This window comes from Aegilops tauschii, chromosome 7 (genome assembly GCF_002575655.3).
Source record: "Aegilops tauschii subsp. strangulata cultivar AL8/78 chromosome 7, Aet v6.0, whole genome shotgun sequence".
NCBI lineage: Eukaryota > Viridiplantae > Streptophyta > Magnoliopsida > Poales > Poaceae > Aegilops > Aegilops tauschii.
Genome location: NC_053041.3, coordinates 280069052 through 280089807, shown reverse-complemented (window position 1 = coordinate 280089807; position 20756 = coordinate 280069052). Strand labels below are relative to the sequence as shown.

Here is a 20756-nt window from a genome sequence, read left to right as displayed (position 1 = left end):
GGAGTGGGGGGAAGAGAGAGCGAGAGGGGGATCGAGGGGGAGTGTGGTAGTGGGGGGCGACGGGGTGGATAGGGTTCCACCGACAAGGGGATAAGGGGAGTGGTGCTGGGCCGTAGTTGGGCTGGCCTGTTCTGGGCCGTAGCCCAGTTGGGGGGTTGCTTTCCTTTTTTTTCTTTACTTTTTCTTATTTTCTTTTTTTTATTTGTAGTTTCTTTTATTTTTTTTAGTTTTACAAAAATTACCACTAGTGCCTAAATTTGTATTTATCAACAAACTACTGTGAGATTAATCCTTAACCCATAATAAAATAGTTTTGGCATTTTATAAATTCAATAGGCATTTGTTTAATTGTTTTCACTATTGTTTTAATTGTTTTAGAGCCTTTAAATATTTTATCAAAGCTTGGTTTCTCCACCATAATTACTTACAATTTATTTGACACAACCCGAACATTTTAGTTTTGATATTTGAAAATTTTACTGTTTGCCTATATTTTAGATTTTAATTTGAATCGTTTTTGAACTAACTCCAGTTATCAACAGTAACCGAGGTGACGTGGCACCATTAGCAGAGGTTTACTGTAGCTTGATTATCCGGGCGTCACAATTCTCCTCCACTACAAGAAATCTCGTCCCGAGATTTAAGAGGGAAGTAAAGGGGGAAGGTTCGGGTTACGAAATTCTACGGAGTGTTCTTGGTCTTGGTTGTTCTTCTCGAAGAGGTTGATCCATTACGTTGATGTCTTCATTCTGCTGTTTCAGGTCATCATGATGAAGTTGTCGTCCTTTCTTCGGGAACTCCATCGTACGTACGAAAGAATAAGGGGGTATTCTGGGAGAACGGACCTCTGCAAGGTTGACTATCTGGTCAATATCATCGGGGAAGGTGGTGGAAAGTAACTCTCGAACTAAATCTTAAGAAAAAGCCGAGAGCAAGTAAGAAAGTACCATGAGAAGTTTCGAACGGGTAGGCAATCGTTCGAAGCCTGAAACAAAGTGTGAAAGGGGGTTCAAAGCAATCGGAATAAGTATTATGTCTGATGCCAGTATACATCAGTAGGATGGTGGTCCGTGAATCACATACGAGGCCATGCGCGATGAATAAATTTGGGGACAGGGGGTATAGGAGAGTCAGGTTTTGATCCTGTGGAACTGTGGGTTATGGGCCCACCTCTGTGGGTTAGGGGCCCACCATGTGGGTTAAAAATAGGAGCGGTGACATCTTGCACGGTCATGATAGCAAGGCATGTCAGAGAGTAGCATGTCAGTTATGTCGGCAACATCGTCGGTACCAAGGGCGAGGGGCGAAGAGAACCATTTTCCTGCTCGTTGAACGAGGCGGACCAATAGGCAAAGTTCTCGTCCATCGGTGGTTACCGGTATGTCATCAACAATAGTAACAGGGTCTTACTGACAGAATTGTACACCGAGGTGCTTACATAAGCAGGAGAATACTACTGCTTAGATCATATAGATCACCAGAAAGGTTAAACCAAACAATGGAAAGGAAAATATGATTATCAGATTAAACAGAAGAATGGAAAGGAAAATGTGTTTAAACACATATTTCAAGGGTATATCCTTCCCAAGGACAAGCTGAGCATGATATTCATGACAGGATATAATGTATAAAACTCTTTAGGTAGGGGAGAGAAATTTCATGACATTACCCATACAACGGTGTTTGGATAATTGAGCAGGAAACATTTAGCATTGAGCTTCAAATGTTCCTGTTGAAAATCGGAGTACCATAGACATGCTTCGAGATAGTATTGACATGGTCAACAGGTGAAGATCAGACTTTGGAAACAAAAAGGAACCATCAGGAACAACTTATGGAATAAGTCTTGCAATTTCCTCATGGAAGAATGGTAACCTTGGTAAAGAGGATACTATATCAATAGGTCATCCGGCCATGTGTGCTAGGCATGACATCATCTTACCGGGTTATATAAAGACCAATGTTATAACTCTTGGAATTACGTTCCAACCATCATTTCTGACCAAGATTCAGATCAGATTGGTGTCAGGATACCTCAGACTCAGGATGCCTGAGAAGAAAGGTGCAACACAAATTGTCGAAACGACATCAAAGATTCTCGGGAGATGAACTATGGAAGGGAGTTCCGAACAAGGGTTCATCATTACATCAAGGAGAGGTGAGGAGGTGACTGATTGACTCAGCGACAATCCATTGAGATTTCCAAAAGATGGATTTCCACCACTATGTGAACAAGGAGATAACATTAGCTAGATCGAATGACTTAATGATGTATGCTCGAGGAAAACATACACAGTTAAACATTGGTTGAAATGTGCACCCGAAATATGGGCTAGGTAGCACAATCAATGTTCGAACGATGATTCATTAAGCCATAGAAGTAGAATGAAACTATAGACCAATAACTTCAAAGCAATAGGGTTGCTAGAAGTTTAGAATTTACACATCACAGACCATTTGTCGGTATTCCTTTTAGAAACAACACGAGGACCAAGAAAGAATGGTGATGGGGAGAAGTATCACTGTACCAAGATGTCATACGAGGTGGTGAAATTCTTACGACATACTTGACATAAAAGATGGTAATACTCCAAGGTAGAACATATCATAAGCTAGATAGCAAGGAAATCAAGGTACAACACAAAACACGAACAAGTTTGTGTTGAATGGAAGGCAATAAAATGGTCGATGATAAAACAAATCATCGAGGGCAAGGATGGTATTTCTCATCCAGAATTCGATAGATATCTTGGAAGAGCTCAGAATGTTGATGATGTTCGCGACACATTGGTAGAGAGAATTTATGAAGAGGTAATCGATCGGCGATGACATCAAGTCAAAGGAATGATGAAGCGAAAATTTATTGGAACCAGGGGTACGACACAAACTCGAAATCCAGCTTGCTGTTCAAGGCGAAATGATATGACGAGGAAAATCGACGTAAGCTTATCTCATCGTCGAAAGTGGTGCTCCGGGAATAAAGACCAGGTAGCACAGTTAAAATCGGCACGATAATGACATAACCGAGCAGGCTAGGGATGACGTGATCGAGTACGAACTCGTAAACAAAGGAGATTACTAAGAGTTGTTTAATCGTGATGCGGACTCGATCCAGTTATCGATGTCCTTGAGTGTTTAATAACTCGGAGCCCGTGAAAAATTGGAATCAATGAGAATGTAATACTTGATGGAGAACTCATAAGAAGTTATGCAGTTCCGTGATAATCTCGAGATATCAGGGGGGTAATACTCGACGACAAACCAAAGTAGAGGTTGGACTGGGGTATTGCTCTGCAGAAGACAAGTGCCTAACTTGTACGAGAAATGGTGTTTAAAGGAGTACATGGTCGGAACCACGATTGAAAAAGGCCAGATCCCAGATATAAGATGAACTTATACCAAGGGAATAATTAATTTAAGAAAAGCTTTAATGATAAGATCTACATCGTGTCCATGGGCATGAACGCAAAGTTCAAGGTCGACTCCCACTTCTTCAATGCATAACCTTGCATTCACTTCTCGCGTTTGATGAAGTTGTAGTGTTGAAAATCTTTATCTGGCAAAATACCAGAAGAGTATGACCCATGAAAACTTTCGAGTTCACACATATTATGAAAGGCATAGGTTCAACCCATCAAGGCATCTTAGGAACATATACCACAAACTTCGGAGTAAATATTACAAGCTCGAAAGAAGAGCATTGTTCAAAAACAGATGATACAATTTACCAAAGGCATTATATACCCATGGAAAGGCTCACAAGGTTATTCGATATGAAGGACACTGTCGGATAAAATCCAACAAAGGAACCGATGGTCCACAAGGGATCTGATGTGAGCATCGGTACTCAACCAGAGGAAGAAGAATGCAAGGAGATCTGATTATAGAAACAACTGACTAACTCAATGCTCAAAGGCAAAGGAATTATGATTTCCAAATCAAGGGATCCGAAGCAATGCTCTGATTAGGGATGGATAAGTTGAATAGCCTTAGGGATACAATCGACAGTAATTTGATTAGTCGAGAACCAGCTCCTGTTCAAATGACATCTGAGCCGGAAGGATGAATTCTAGGATTCGACTGAGGAATGCGAGCATCGCAACATATTGAATCAACAGACTCAAATGATAATGGCAAAGGATGCTAATAAGATTACCAGACTTACGGGATTAATCATAATTAAAGCAAGCAAGAAATTCCAGAGCAATAGGTTGCTGAGGATTTTCGGAAGATCGAATGGTATTTCGAAGACTTTGTGAAATACATGAATCATTTGGGGATGAGCGGATACTCGATAAGTGCGAGAAATTATTCGTAGGGGTATTCAGGTGGAAAAGAACTGCAAGGCAGAGGTACAAGGGATTCTTAAAAAGCCGGAGAGCAATTCGATGTATCTGGTAATAACACGAGAAACTCAGAGTAATTGTATGAACAACAAGTGTATGTTGTTATCCATATGGATATATCGGTAGTAGGGAATTGAAAAGGCAGAGGGCACAAGGGTCTCGGGAATGGTCGAAGAGTATCTTCAACATCTTCTGGTGCAGTCGGCGACCATCTGTGATAAAGGGCTCTCCGGGAGAAAGTATTTACGAGAACCTACAGTTAGTCCTTTTAGCAAAATCATTTAACCCGAATAGGAGAGAGTTCAGAGTCCCAGAGTATAGACAAGGAGTAAAAGATCCTAATACCACCCAATGGCGACGTGGGCCCATAAGCCACACAGCCATTTTAGTAAAAGTTTTGTAAAGGCTAGACTCGACTTCGGCCAAGGAGTTTGGAAGGGGGATTCCTACAGGCAGTTGGCTCTGATACCAACTTGTGACGCCCCCGATTTGACCGTACACTAATCATGCACGCAAATGTGTACGATCAAGATCAGGGACTCACGGGGAGATATCACAACACAACTCTACAACATAAATAAGTCATACAAGCATCATAATACAAGCCAGGGGCCTCGAGGGCTCGAATACAATTGCTCGATCATAGACGAGTCAGCGGAAGTAACAATATCTGAGTACAGACATAAGTTAAACAAGTTTGCCTTAAGAAGGCTAGCACAAAAGTAGCAACGATCGAAAAGGCAAGGCCTCCTTCCTGGGACCTCCTAACTACTCCTCGAAGCCGAACTCCACGTAGAATCATCCTCGGGGTCTCTAGCTCCTGGACTCCAGCATCTGGTTGCGGCAACCAGGTAGAAAGGAAAGGGGGAAAAGAGGAAGGAAAGCAACCGTGAGTACTCATCCAAAGTACTCGCAAGCAAGGAGCTACACTACATATGCATGGGTATACGTGTAAAGGGGCATATCAGTGGACTGAACTGCAGAATGCCAGAATAAGAGGGGGATAGCTAGTCCTGTCGAAGACTACGCTTCTGGCCATCTCCATCTTGCAGCATGTAGAAGAGAGTAGATTGAAGTCCTCCAAGTAGCGTCGCATAGCTTAATCCTACCCGGCGATCCCCTCCTCGTCACCCTGTTAGAGAGCGATCACCGGGTTGTATCTGGCACTTGGAAGGGTGTATTTTATTCAGTATCCAGTTCTAGTTGTCATAAGGTCAAGGTACAACTCTGGGTCGTCCTTTTACCGAGGGACACGGCTATTCGAATACATAAACTTCCCTGTAGGGGTGCACCACATAACCCAACACGCTCGATCCCATTTGGCCGGACACACTTTTCTGGGTCATGCCCGGCCTCGTAAGATCAACACGTCGCAGCCCCACCTAAGCACAACAGAGAGGTCAGCACGCCGGTCTAACCCTATGCGCGCAGGGGTCTGGGCCCATCGCCCTATGCACACCTGCACGTTGCGTACGCGGCCGGAAGCAGACCTAGCCCCCTTAATACAAGCGCGAGCTTGCGGTCCAATGCGGCGCGCGCCACTCAGTCGCTGACGTCAAGAAGAGCTTCGGCTGATACCACGACGCCGGGATACCCATAACTACTCCCGCGTAGATGGTTAGTGCGTATAGACCAAATGGCCAGACTCAGATCAAATACCCAGAACTCGTTAAGCGTGTTATTTGAAGTAACCGCGGACGCCGACCAGGGCCAGGCCCACCTCTCTCCTGGGTGGTCTCAACCTGCCCTGTCGCTCCGCCACAAAGTAACAGTCGGGGGCCGTCAGGAACCCAGGCCCACCTCTACCGGGATGGAGCCACCTGTCCTTTTAGCCCCCTCATCAGAATCACTTACGGGTACTCCTCGAGCCGACCTGACTTTAGTCACCACATGTGTCATGTATATACCCGTGATCACCTCCCGAAGTGATCACGGCCCAGTAGTATAGCATGGCAGACGGACAAGAGTGTAGGGCCACTGATGGAACACTAGCATCCTATACTAAGCAGTAGGATAGCAGGTAAGGGTAACAACTGTAGCAACAATGACAGGCTATGCATCAGGATAGGATTAACGGAAAGCAGTAACATGCTACACTACTCTAATGCAAGCAGTATAGAGAAGAATGGGCGATATCTGGTGATCAAGGGGGGGGCTTGCCTGGTTGCTCCGGCAAGAAGGAGGGGTCGTCTTTGATGTAGTCGAACACACGAACATCGGCAGCGGTCTCGGAGTCTACCGGAAAGAAGTAACGGAGGGGGAACACAATAAATAACAGAGCAATCAAATGTAACACAAAGCAAGACGCGGCGATACGTTGTGCTAGGGGTGACCTAACGTAGTGGTAGGTGATACCGGCGAAGGGGGGAAACATCCGGGAAGGTATTCCCGGGGTTTTGCGTTTTCGGACAGATGAACCGGAGGTGAAATGTTACAGGTTCACTATGCTAGGGACGCGTGGCGGACGAACGGGCTACGTATCTGGATTCGTCTCGTCGTTCTGAGCAACTTTCATGTAGAAAGTATTTTCATCTGAGCTACGGTTTAAAAGATATGATTTTCTAAAGATTTACTAATTTCTGGAATTTAATTAATCATTTAATTTACTTCAAAATTGGATTTATGACATCAGCATGATGTCATGCTGACATCAACAGTCAACTGGGGTTGACTAAGTCAAACTGACATGTGGGTCTAGTGGGACCCACCTGTCATTTTCTGTTTAGGTTAATTAGGGTTTAGCTAAATAATTACTGTTTAATTAAATTAACTAATTAATTAGATTAATTTAAACAGGATTTAATTAACTTAATTAATTTAGTTAATTAATTAATTAAATTTATTTTTATTATTTATTATTTATTATTTATTATTTATTTTCTTTATTTATTTATTTATTAATTTTTATTAATTAATTTATTATTATTTTTATTATTTTTATTTTTAATCATTTTTTTCTATCTTTTTATTTTACGTTCTGGGGGTGGGGTCCCCGTGTCAGTGGCTCAAGGGGGTACAGCGGGCGCACTGGTGCGGGTGCTCGCACCCGACGCCATGAGAGGCGAGGGCGAGCGCGCCTGGGGCCTCGGTGGCTGGCGACAACGGGAGCAGCACCAGGCGTGGGGAGCTGCGGGGCACGCGCGCCGGCGAGACGAGCCGTGGCGGCCTTCGGCAGGCGCGGGGGAGAGCGGTAGGCGTCGGCGGCTACAGGCTGCAGGGGGCGGCGGAAGGCGCAGCCCCGGCGCGGCAGCACGGGCAAGCAGGGCCCGAGGCCACCGCGAGCGGGCGGCAAGGCGGAGCGGGGTCGCGCGGGCAAGGCGCCGTGAGCGCGGGCCGGATACGGTGACGGGGAAAAGGGGAGAAATGGGGGGCGCTCACGAGGGGAGCGTAGGGCACAGGGCAGCGGGCTCGGGGAAGCTCGGGGTGGCCGGCGATGGAGAGGCGAGGAGGCGACGGTGACGGGGACGAGGAAGTCCGGCGACGGGGGGGCTCCGCGCGGCGACGTCGGCCTCAGGGCGCCGCGGGTGTCGGGGGCGAGGCGAGGCTCAGTGGAGCCGGTGATGGAGAGGCGGGGGCGGTGCAGTCCGGCGCGAGGGCGAGGCGGATGACGGCGAGCGACGGGCGGGGCGGCGCTGGCGATGCCGGAGACGACGAGCGGCGTCGGCGCGCTGGGGTCGGGGGGCAGCGAGGGGGGAGGTGAGGAGGAGGCGATGACCGGGCGGGGTCCCGTGACTGCGGGGTCGGGGACGGGCGGCAGGGCGCCGGTGGGGAGAGGTGGCGGGGTCGGGACGAGGCCGACAGGGGGGGGGCGGGGCGAGCGGGGCGACGAGGTCGTCGGGGCGGCGTCGCCCCGATTGGATCGGGGGAGTGGGGGGAAGAGAGAGCGAGAGGGGGATCGAGGGGGAGTGGGGTAGTGGGGGGGCGACGGGGTGGATAGGGTTCCACCGACAAGGGGATAAGGGGAGTGGTGCTGGGCCGCAGCTGGGCCGGCCTGTTGCTGGGCCGGAGCCCAGTTGGGGGGGTTGCTTTCCTTTTTTTGTCTTTACTTTTTCTTATTTTCTTTTTTTATTTGTAGTTTCTTTTTATTTTTTTTAGTTTTACAAAAATAACCACTAGTGCCTAAATTTGTATTTATCAACAAACTACTGTGAGATTAATCCTTAACCCATAATAAAATAGTTTTGGCATTTTATAAATTCAATAGGCATTTGTTTAATTGTTTTCACTATTGTTTTAATTGTTTTAGAGCCTTTAAATATTTTATCAAAGCTTGGTTTCCCCACCATAATTACTTGCAATTTATTTGACACAACCCGGACATTTTAGTTTTGATATTTGAAAATTTTACTGTTTGCCTATATTTTAGATTTTAATTTGAATCGTTTTTGAACTAACTCCAGTTATCAACAGTAACCGAGGTGACGTGGCACCATTAGCAGAGGTTTACTGTAGCTTGATTATCCGGGCGTCACACTATGTGAATGCCTCCGGCGGTATACCGTGATATGCAATGAATCAAGAGTGACATGTATGAAAGAATTATGAACGGTGGCTTTGCCACAAATACGATGTCAACTACATGATCATGCAAAGCAATATGACAATGATGAAGCGTGTCACAATAAATGGAACGGTGGAAAGTTGCGTGGCAATATATCTCGGAATGGCTATGGAAATGCCATGATAGGTAGGTATGGTGGCTGTTTTGAGGAAGGTATATGGTGGGTTTATGATACCGGCGAAAAGTGTGCGGTATTAGAGAGGCTAGCAATGGTGGTAGGAAGAAGGGTGCGTATAATCCATGGACTCAACATTAGTCATAAAGAACTCATATACTTATTGCAAAAATCTACAAGTTATCAAAGCAAAGTATTACGCGCATACTCCTAGGGGGATAGATTGGTAGGAAAAGACCATCGCTCGTCCCCGACCGCCACTCATAAGGAAGACAATCAATAAATAAATCATGCTCCGACTTCATCACATAACGGTTCACCATACGTGCATGCTATGGGAATCACAAACTTTAACACAAGTATTTCTCAAATTCACAACTACTCAACTAGCATGACTCTAATATCACCATCTTTATATCTCAAAACAATTATCAAGCATCAAACTTTTCTTAGTATTCAACACACTCATAAGAAAGTTTTTACAAATCTTGAATACCAAGCATATTAGGATTATTTAAGAAGCTATTTAGGACTCTCAAAATAATCTAAGTGAAGCATGAGAGATCAATAGTTTCTATAAAACAAATCCACCACCGTGCTCTAAAAGATATAAGTGAAGTACTAGAGCAAAACTATATAACTCAAAAGATATAAGCGAAGCACATAGAGTATTCTAACAAATTCCAAATCATGTATGGCTCTCTCAAAAGGTGTGTACAGCAAGGATGATTGTGGTAAACTAAAAAGCAAAGACTCAAATCATACTAGACGCTCCAAGCAAAACACATATCATGTGATGAATAAAAATATAGCTCCAAGTAAATTTACCGATGGAAGTAGACGAAAGAGGGGATGCCTTCCGGGGCATCCCCAAGCTTTGGCTTTATGGTGTCCTTAGATTATCTTGGGGGTGCCATGGGCATCCCCAAGCTTAGGCTCTTTCCACTCCTTGTTGCATAATCCATCGAAATCTTTCACCCAAAACTTGAAAACTTCACAACACAAAACTTAACAGAAATCTCGTGAGCTCCGTTAGCGAAAGAAAACAAAAGACCACTTCAAGGTACTGTAATGAACTCATTCTTTATTTATATTAGTGTTAAACCTACTGTATTCCAACTTATCTATGGTTTATAAACTATTTTACTAGCCATAGATTCATCAAAATAAGCAAACAACACACAAAAAACAGAATCTGTCAAAAACAGAACAGTCTGTAGTAATCTGTAACTAACGCAAACTTCTGGAACTCCAAAACATCAGTCAAAATAGGCAGACCTAGGCAATTTGTTTATTGATAAGCAGCAATTGGAATCGCTATTTTATCACGTTCTGGTGATTTTTAACAATTATTTTCGTGAGCAGAAAGTTTCTGGAAATTACAGCAAGATCAAATAACTATCATCCAAGAAGATCCTATAGGTTTAACTTGGCACAAACACCAATTAAAACATAAAAACACATCTAACCAGAGGCTAGAACAAATATTTATTCCTAAACAGAAGCAAAAGCAAAAAACTAAAATAAAATTGGGTTGCCTCCCAACAAGCGCTATCGTTTAACGCCCCTAGCTAGGCATAAAAGCAAGGATAGATCTAGGTATTGCCATCTTTGGTAGGCAATCCATAAGTGGCTCTCATGATAGATTCATATGGTAATTTTATTTTCTTCCAAGGGAATTGTTCCATGCCTTTATTTAATGGAAATTGGAATCTAATATTCCCTTCCTTCATATCAATAATTGCGCCAATCGTTCTAAGGAAAGGTCTACCAAGAATAATAGGACATGAAGGATTGCAATCTATATCAAGAACGATAAAATCTACGGGCACATAGTTCCTATTTGCAACAATAAGAACATCATTAATTCTTCCCATAGGTTTCTTAATAGTGGAATCCGCAAGGTGCAAGTTTAGAGAGCAATCATCAAAATCACGGAAATCTAGCAAATCGCACAAGGTTTTGGGAATAGTGGAAACACTAGCACCCAAATCACATAAAGCATAGAACTCATGATCCTTAATATTAATTTTAATAGTAGGTTCCCACTCATCATAAAGTTTTCTAGGAATAGAAACTTCCAACTCAAGCTTTTCTTCATAAGATTGCATCAAGGCATCAACGATATGTTTAGTAAACGCTTTATTTTGACTATAAGCATGAGGAGAATTTAGCACGGATTGCAACGAGGAAATACAATCTATCAAAGAGCAATTTTCATAATTAAATTCCTTGAAATCCAAAATAGTGGGTTTAGCAACATCTAGGGTTTTGATTTATTCAATCCCACTTTTATCAAATTTAGCATCAAGATCTAAAAACTCCAAATTTTTGGAACGCCTTCTAGGTAAAGGTGGATCATATTCAGTCCCATCATTATTAAGATTCATATTGCAAAACAAATATTTAATAGGGGATACATCAATAACTTTTAGATCTTCATCTTTATTTTCATAGAAATTTAAGAACATGCTTTCATAAAGCAATCTTTCTTAGCACGCATCCTAACGGTTCTTTCTTTGCACTCATCAATGGAAATTCTCATGGCTTTGAGAGACTCATTGATATCATGCTTAGGAGGACTAGATCTAAGTTTTAAAGAATCAACATCAAGAGAAATTCTATCAACGTTCCTAGCCAATTCATCCACTTTAAGTAATTTCTCTTCAAGCAAAGCATTGAAATTCTTTTGCGAATTCATAAACTCTTTAACACTAGTCTCAAATTCAGAGGGCATCTTATTAAAATTTCCATAAGAGTTGTTGCAGGAATTACCATAATCATTAGCGGAATTGCTAGGATAAGGCCTAGGATTAAAGTTTCCTCTATACGCGTTGTTACAAAAATTATTCCTACCAACAAAATTCACATCCATAGATTCGTTATTATTCTCAATCAAAGTAGATCAAAGGCATATCATTAGGATCAGAAGAAACACTCTTAGTAGCAAATAATTTCATAAGTTCATCCATCTTTCCACTCAAAACATTAATTTCTTCTATCGCATGCACTTTTTTATTAGTAGATCTTTCAGTGTGCAATGGAGAATAATTAACCATAATATTATCTAGGAGTTTAGTAGCTTCTCCTAAAGTGATTTCCATAAAAGTGCCTCCCGCGGCCGAACCTAAAAGATTTCTAGAAGCAAAATTCAATCTGGCATAAAAAATTTGTATAATCATCCACAAATTCAAACCATGAGTAGGGCAATTACGTATCATTAATTTCATCCTCTCCCAAGCTTGTGCAACATGTTCATGATCAAGTTGCTTAAAATTCATAATATCGTTTCCAAGAGAGATGATCTTAGCGGGAGGAAAATACTTAGAGATAAAAGCATCTTTGTACTTGTTCCAAGAATCAATACTATTTTTAGGCAAAGATGAAAACCAAGCTTTAGCACGATCTCTAAGCGAAAAAGGAAATAGCTTCAATTTAACAATATCATTGTCAACATCTTTCTTCTTTTGCATATCACAGAAATCAACGAAGCTATTTAGATGAGTAGCGGCATCTTCACTAGGAAGGCCGGCGAATTGATCTTTCATGACAAGATTCAACAAAGCAGCATTGATTTCACAAGATTCAGTATTGGTAAGAGGAGCAATCGGAGTGCTAAGGAAATCATTATTGTTGGTATTGGTAAAGTCACATAATTTGGTATTATCTTGAGCCATCGTGACAAACAAGCAATCCAACACACGAGCAAACAAAAAGCAAGCAAAAAGGAGGCGAATGAAAAAGAGAGGGCGAATAAAACGGCAAGGGTGAAGTGGGGGAGAGGAAAACGAGAGGCAAATGGCAAATAATGTATTGCGGGAGATAAGGGATTGTGATGGGTACTTGGTATGTTGACTTTTGCGTAGACCTCCCCGGCAATGGCGCCAGAAATCCTTCTTGCTACCTCTTGAGCACTGCGTTGGTTTTCCCTTGAAGAGGAAAGGGTGATGCAGCAAAGTAGCGTAAGTATTTCCCTTAGTTTTTGAGAACCAAGGTATCAATCCAGTAGGAGGCTACGCGCAAGTCCCTCGCGCCTACACAAAACAAATAAATCCTCGCAACCAACACGATAAGGGGTTGTCAATCCCTTCACGGTCACTTACGAGAGTGAGATCTGATAGATATGATAGGATAATATTTTTGGTATTTTTGTGATAAAGATGCAAAGTAAAATAAAAGCAAAGTAAAAAAGCAAAGGAAATAACTAAGTGTTGGAAGATTAATATGATGAAGATAGACCCGGGGGCCATACGTTTCACTAATGGCTTTTCTCAAGAGCATAAGTATTTTATGGTGGGTGAACGAATTACTGTTGAGCAATTGACAGAATTGAGCATAGTTATGAGAATATCTAGGTATGATCATGTATATAGGCATCACGTCCGAGACAAGTAGACCGACTCCTGCCTGCATCTACTACTATTACTCCACTCATCGACCGCTATCCAGCATGCTTCTAGAGTATTAAGTTCATGGAAACAGAGTAACGCCTTAAGCAAGATGACATGATGTAGAGGGATAAATTCATGCAATATGATAAAAACCCCATCTTGTTATCCTCGATGGCAACAATACAATACGTGCCTTGCTGCCCCTACTGTCACTGGGAAAGGACACCGCAAGATTGAACCTAAAGCTAAGCACTTCTCCCATTGCAAGAAAGATCAATCTAGTAGGCCAAACCAAACTTATAATTCGAAGAGACTTGCAAAGATAACCAATCGTACATAAAAGAATTCAGAGAAGATTCAAATATTGTTCATAGATAAACTTGATCATAAACCCACAATTCATCGGTCTCAACAAACACACCGCAAAAATAAGATTACATCGAATATATCTCCACGAGAGAGGGGGAGAACATTGTATTGAGATCCAAAAAGAGAGAAGAAGCCATCTAGCTACTAACTATGGACCCGAAGGTCTAAGGTAAACTACTCACACTTCATCGGAGAGGCTATGGTGTTGATGTAGAAGCCCTCCGTGATGGATGCCCCCTCCGGCGGAGCTCCGGAACAGGCCCCAAGATGGGATCTCGTGGGTACAGAAGGTTGCGGCCGTGGAATTAGGTTTTTGGCTTCGTATCTGATCGTTTGGGGGTACGTATGTATATATAGGAGGAAGGAGTGCGTCGGTTGAGCAATAGGGGGCCCACGAGGGTGGAGGGCGCGCCCTGGGGGGTAGGCGCGCCCCCTACCTCATGGCCTCCTCTTTTGTTTCTTGACGTAGGGTCCAAGTCTCCTGGATCATATTCTTCCTAAAAATCACGTTCCCCAAGGTTTCATTCCGTTTGGACTCCGTTTGATATTCCTTTTCTGCGAAACTCTGAAATAGGCAAAAAACAGCAATTCTGGGTTGGGCCTCCGGTTAATAGGTTAGTCCCAAAAATAATATAAAAGTGGATAATAAAGCCCAATAATGTCCCAAACAGTAGATAATATAGCATGGAGAAATCAAAAATTATAGATACGTTGGAGACGTATCAATGGGCGCCAAAACAAAATCTCGTCGGCAAATATTCGGTGTATGCGAGATTACCGTGCTATCCCCAACCGACTAATATTGTTGTGATGTAGGAAATTTTAAACGGGGGCTAAGTTTGTAAATTTCCTTGCCTTTGAGACAAGCGCGCCCTAAAGACATGGTTCCCCCCTTCCTCTCTCCCTCCATTTCCCTATTCGTACTCCGTGGGCGCCAAAACACCCTCTACACCCCAGCCTCCTCCGTCCGCCACCCCATCCACCGCCGTCCTCCTCCACCATGCCGGAGCTGATATCTCGACGCCGTCGTCCATTACAAGAGATTGACCTCTCTCATCCACGGCTTCGGACCGGGATCCTTGCTTCCCGTCCTCTCGCTTCATCCCCGCCGTCGTCCACCTTGCCGGCGCCGCTCCTACGAGCGTCTCGTCCATCGCGCCCCGCTGCCATCGTCTACCCTCCTAGATCTGCTTCCACACTGTCGACAGCCATCGCTACTGCAACACCGTCAAATTCTCAGCAAATGCATACACGACGCCGCACTAGAGGCGGTACTCTTTCGTATCTGCTCAACTTATTTATCGCAGCAAGAAAATAGATCGCCACTGCTTTACTCTGATTTCTTGTCCATCACTTATTTGTTAGTTGAAAGCAAACATTGGTTGCAAAGTTGCCTTTGTCCGGTTTGCACCTTCAGATCCGCCATGGCACGCTCAACACTATAATCGCAATGCTTATGGTTTTCCCGTTTTATATTCCACACTAGTTAAATGACAATAGACTAAATTTCAAAATTGGGCCAATCGATTTTTCAGAGCTCGCCGGAGTTCGCCGGTGCAAAGGAAGGGGCTCGGGTGGGGACGGTGGTTGTGGGGGTGGTGGTGGGGCCTCGCCGAATGAAGAAAACTCGATGCGGGTGGGGGCAGGGGTGGCGGAGGAACACAGGCGGTGGGGGCGGTTCAGGGGAGGGCGGGGGGTCGGGGCCGGTGGTTCGGCCGGCGGCCCGTGCGGTGTTTTGTATGGGAAGAATCAGAGACGAGGAAGAAGAAGGGTTAGGAGACGTAGGATCTTCATCCAGCCGCCTGAAATGGTCGAATGACCCAAATGACAAAAGTCACGTGACTTGCATGCAGACATGCCTTTATATTCAGTACCATCATCGTAGCTGCTTAGCACTGCTCCTGAATCCATCAAGCTAAACAACGTGCCACTCATAATTCCAAACTTGTTGCTCAAATACGAATCTGATATGAGGTTGATATTACTAAAACAGATAACGTTTAATTGGTCAGCTAATATTCCTACTTTACTTTCGAAAAGCACGTGCACCACATATAGAGAGACAATAGGGAGTTGCATTCTTAATGCGCTCTGGTTCATCATGTGTGGGCACTGCGCAATGAACATTTTATTATCCAAATCTGATTGCTCTTCTTTAGCATGTTCCTCTTCCGTTCTTCTTTAATAAGTACTCTCTCCATTCCTAAATACAAGTCTTTGTATAGATTCCACCATGGACTACATATGGAGCAAAATGAGTGAATCTACACTCTAAAATGTATCTGTATACATCTGTATGTGGTCCATAGTGGAAATCTCTACAAAGACTTATATTTTGGAATGGAGGGAGTATGATAGTAGTACAATATGTTCCTTGTAGTGAAGATGAGCAGGAACATTTGCAGTGTAGAGGTCTATACGGTCGGTTGTGATGGACACTTTGAACTCTTCAGGCCTCTTTGATTCATAGGATTTTGTAAACATAGGAATAGGAATTGTAGTGGCCTGCCCACTTGAATCCTATAAGATTAGCAAGGAAATGCGGGGAGCTGTGTCGCCTTTGAGAGTTACACTGATATTAATAGTACCGCACCTTCAGTTGAAAAGAGCTGGTATCTGAAGCCTCTCAAGTCGTACCGGCAATACTAGCGCACTAGATCATTGGTGGCGCGCGTTGCCGCGCCCGTCTATTTTGACAGTAAATGATAGGTGTTTATGTATTATATACAAATAAACAACATGAAAGTTAAATTTTAATAAACTGGCATATATTGGTTAGCAACATAGGAGGTTAAATTTGACTATTTTTTCATATATACATATGGTGTATCTTATAAACTACAGGCAACTACTAATTGCAGTTTCTTGCTTGGTAGTGTAAGAAATTTCACTGCTTTGCAACCGGATATCCATCCAGACGAAGATTTGTCTGAAATATATGAAAAATAGTACGCCTAAATAATGATGAACAAATGTTGTTGCTGACAGACAGAAAAAGAATATTTGGTAATCAAATTCACAATGCGCAATTTACGGAACGACATGCTCTGAGTTAAAATTGGCTAGCAGTAGGAAATTGTACCTCAACTCAAAGGTAAATATTATTTAGGGCAAGTAAACTGAACCAAATCCCACCCATCCTTTTCACAAAATCATCAGGCACTCCATGTTTTGGTGCTTAGAAAAGGATAACTGCCTACAGTTATGATTCTTAACATGTCAACACAACATTCAATAGATGGAAAACCGTATATATTATTCACATAAAATCAGTATCCATTTGTTTATATTATTCACATATAACACCGTACAAAAATGTACATGATATTGTTATAGCATTGTCTATCCTTTCATGTGACAAGTTCTTCCAATCTATATTATATATATCATACTATGAAACAGTGAGTGGACGGTATTGTCCATTAAAAATGATTACTTTTGTCTTGGAAGAGGATAAGAACATAGATCAGTGTATTATTTATGGCTTGTTGGTGCTTACTTTCAAGTCCAATAAGGCACTGTAAGAAATGTACAAGTAGCTAACAAACCAAAAAAAATATGACCAAACCATCGATATGGATAACTCAGGACAAACAATTGAATTTAAAAAGGCGCGTCCAGCTAAACAGGTAAGAAAATACAAATTTCATAATGCATAATCTTGATGCGCAATATTACATTGTTAGGGTAGAGAACTATCATGTTACATCGGTGTGAGCTTCAAAAAAGAAGGAACAATGAAGATCTCCACAAACCTGACATCTCAACACTTCAAAGGAAAAGAAGACACCCAATACAGTGTCACAAAACCAAGGTAAGGCAGTTTCTGAATAGAAAAACAAATACAACCTAAATAATAATTTGATTTTAAATTAAAGCTTACCATGATCTTAGTCAAGAACATCAAGTTGATATAGCAGCTACTTACAAGCAGGGCGGGACTCATCCTCTAACTTTATTGTGGATGAAATAAATGCTCGTTGATAGTACTGTCGTCAACCGAAATATCTCCTGAAGGTCCCTTTTTGCCATCTTTGAGCTTTCTGTCCCCATTTTGTCCATATTCTGTATAGCTTTAAACTGACTGTTTTTACACACAAATGAGGACAACTCGTTTCGCCTGATACAACAGATCAAACCAAGTTATAACTGAATTTGTAACCATGAAAAAACATGAAGAATTAGGGGGAAGAGTGTCAGCTTGACATGAACATGGAGTCGATGCATGATGCAACAGATCAAGCTAAAAAAGGCTTTGAGAACCAATCTGTAGTATTGACCTTGCATGGTACGTAATTTGTTTTGAATGTCATAAGCAAAAAATACATACATACATGTACATGATCACTGTTCTCCTCCTCGTCCTCCTGATTTCTCCTCCTCACACACCTAGGAGAAGATATGAATGATGCAGGGCCGAAGCGTGTATGATGTCTTGGACAGCAGCGTGCCTGAGATACTCATTTAATCGGCCTGCAGCTGGCAAGCAAGCTGACGAGCTGCCCTGATCGAGCAAGGTCGCTGTTCTTCAAGGACGAGATTGGGGGAGACCTAACGATAAGGACAATAAATTTCAACTGGCTAGCCTCCGCTTCTTCCCACTTTCTGAAATCCGACCCTCTGCTCCTCATCCTCTCAACTCCTCTTCCACCAACATGGACACCAGATCGAGTAAGTGGATCAATCAAAAATAGGGGAGGCGTGGAAGGGGGAGGGACACATACCTGCTCGTCATCCTCTCATCTCCTCTTCCACCATCACGGACCTAACAATTCTGGTGAGATTTTGTGCCTTGATCAGAGGGACATGCATGACCGGAGGAAGTGGCCTCCGATGCTGTCATCGCCTAACTCTGATCCGGGCGATCCGCACGAAAAAAAGGAGATAATGGTAGCGACCCGGGCGGCTCGACTTCGACAGAGATTGCGTGGAGACTCAGTCCAACCCATGGTTTCCATTTTCCATCTTCTCTCTCTAGGCGGCGACCTCACCGGCAATACAGTTAGGTTTAGCCTAGTTCGAGATCGGCAGGGTTGTGGGGGCATGGAGCGAGGCGACGAGCAGGTGTGCCAGAGAAGAGGAGGCACCGGATCAGCTTCTCTTTTTTTAGGGGAATCAGCTAGTTGGGCCGTCGTGCACAAAGCCCAATCAACCAGCGCGTTCAGATTTTTCCACCAGAATAGCGTCCCTCGACGACATTCAGCCTACTTAGCGGGAGACATTGTGGTAAGGGAGATCAAACGGTCAGGATTGGCTAGATCATAAAAACGAACGTCTCCTGATGCTAATAGCCTGAGAGGGCTGGAAGGGTGCTCAGTTTTAATATATCTAAATATATTCCAGCAAGTTCCACTTTGCTGATTTTAGTCCTAATGCTTAGGGTTTTCCCATTATATCTACACTACGATCTGCGTAGGTGCTTTGTGTCCTACTAGCAGTTGTTCACCCTTTAAAGCTATATAACACACAAATCATACGTCCTAAGGTTCTTCAAATACGAATGTGATATGATATTGACATTAGCTAACAGACACACATTTAATTGGTTAGCTAGTGCTCCCAATTGAGTTTCCAAATGCATGTGGCCACATATAGAGAGACATCATGATTCATCATGGGTGGGAAACCAACATTGTATAGAAAGAAGGGAATCTCAATAATATGCGTCCTCTTCTGTTCTTTAACATGTTCCTCTTCTATTCTTCTTTAGTAAGCATAGTATGTTCCTTGTCAGGAAGGGGAGCAGGGACACCTGCAGTCGACGGCTCTATTGGGCCGGTTCTACTAAATGATTTCGCACTTTGAGTTGGTCTGCCATAATACCCCGGAAATGGTGGGAGCCAAGCGGTCTTTGATGGACTAAACTGATAGTAACAGCTGTGCGCCTTCAGATGAATAGAGTTGGCCTGTAGGTGATCGATAGGCTGCATATTAGTAGTGGCAAAACCCTGTGTTTTCCAGCCAGTTCCGCTTTCCTGATTTATTTAGGTGGTTATGGTGTACCCCTATTATCTACACTACGATCTGCCTACTGGCTCTGCGCTCTCGTTATCATGGTTTGGCAATAAAGTTCCTATACGATATATTATGAACCTATTATCTGCCAACTATCCTTACATCTGGGGCCCCCAAAAGGGAGCCTATTTTTTGTGTAGTTGTGCCAGATTATATTAATCTACTCACCATATTACAGCACACATGGGCTCTCTCATCAGAATCCAGTGATAGCACACAAGGGTTTACAGGGGGCCTCTATTATATTACAATATCCTCTGCATTACAAAGATAATCTCACTACTATTTGTGTTTTCATGCTTTACAGATATTGTACGTAATCACAATGGATATAAGAATGCGCACATCAGAAGAATATTGTGGAACAGTTCAATTGGTAACAAACTTGGCATCAAGGGATTAAGGTCTATTGTGGATGCAATGAAACCCACATGCTCCCGACCTATAGATTCGTATTCAGAATATGATCCTAATGACTATTCTGAGCTCAAGGAGTCAAAGGCAGATGGCCTATCCTGTTCACCCAATAAGATGCATGTTCTAATTTGGCAAGGTTTTATTGGTTGCACATATCTTGCATAAGGTGTCTTGCATATCTTTTGCTTCGTTGCACCGCCATCTGCTTAGTTTACTCATGATATATGTGAAGATGCCATGCCCATCCATTACCAAGACCTATTCCATTTGTCGTCATACCATGTTTTTCCATTCAAATGTTGTTCTTGTGTTTCAGACATCCAAAAGGAAGAGGGTGATTGCAGAACCTGAAGGAGTACAAGAAAGTCCTTGAAAAAGGTGGTGCTACCGGAGAAATCACAAAGCACCCGACGTATATTGGCGATAGAACCAGCACCGCAAAACCTAGGATATCGCAACTATGTTGGTCGCTGCTTTGCTCTTGTGAGTACCTATTGTCCTATCGATGTACTTACATTCATACCTGGTGGATTATGTGACAT

General features: G+C 43.0%; 1 long non-coding RNA gene across 1 annotated transcript; it reads right to left on the bottom strand.

The window, feature by feature from the left end:
* Positions 1-17412: 17412 nt before the first annotated feature.
* On the bottom strand, positions 17413-18830 carry LOC120969411 (uncharacterized). The gene is made up of 2 exons (XR_005763599.2): positions 18117-18830; positions 17413-17902 (listed from the first exon to the last, which is right to left on the bottom strand). It is a non-coding gene; the product is annotated as an uncharacterized lncRNA (long non-coding RNA).
* Positions 18831-20756: the final 1926 nt, after the last annotated feature.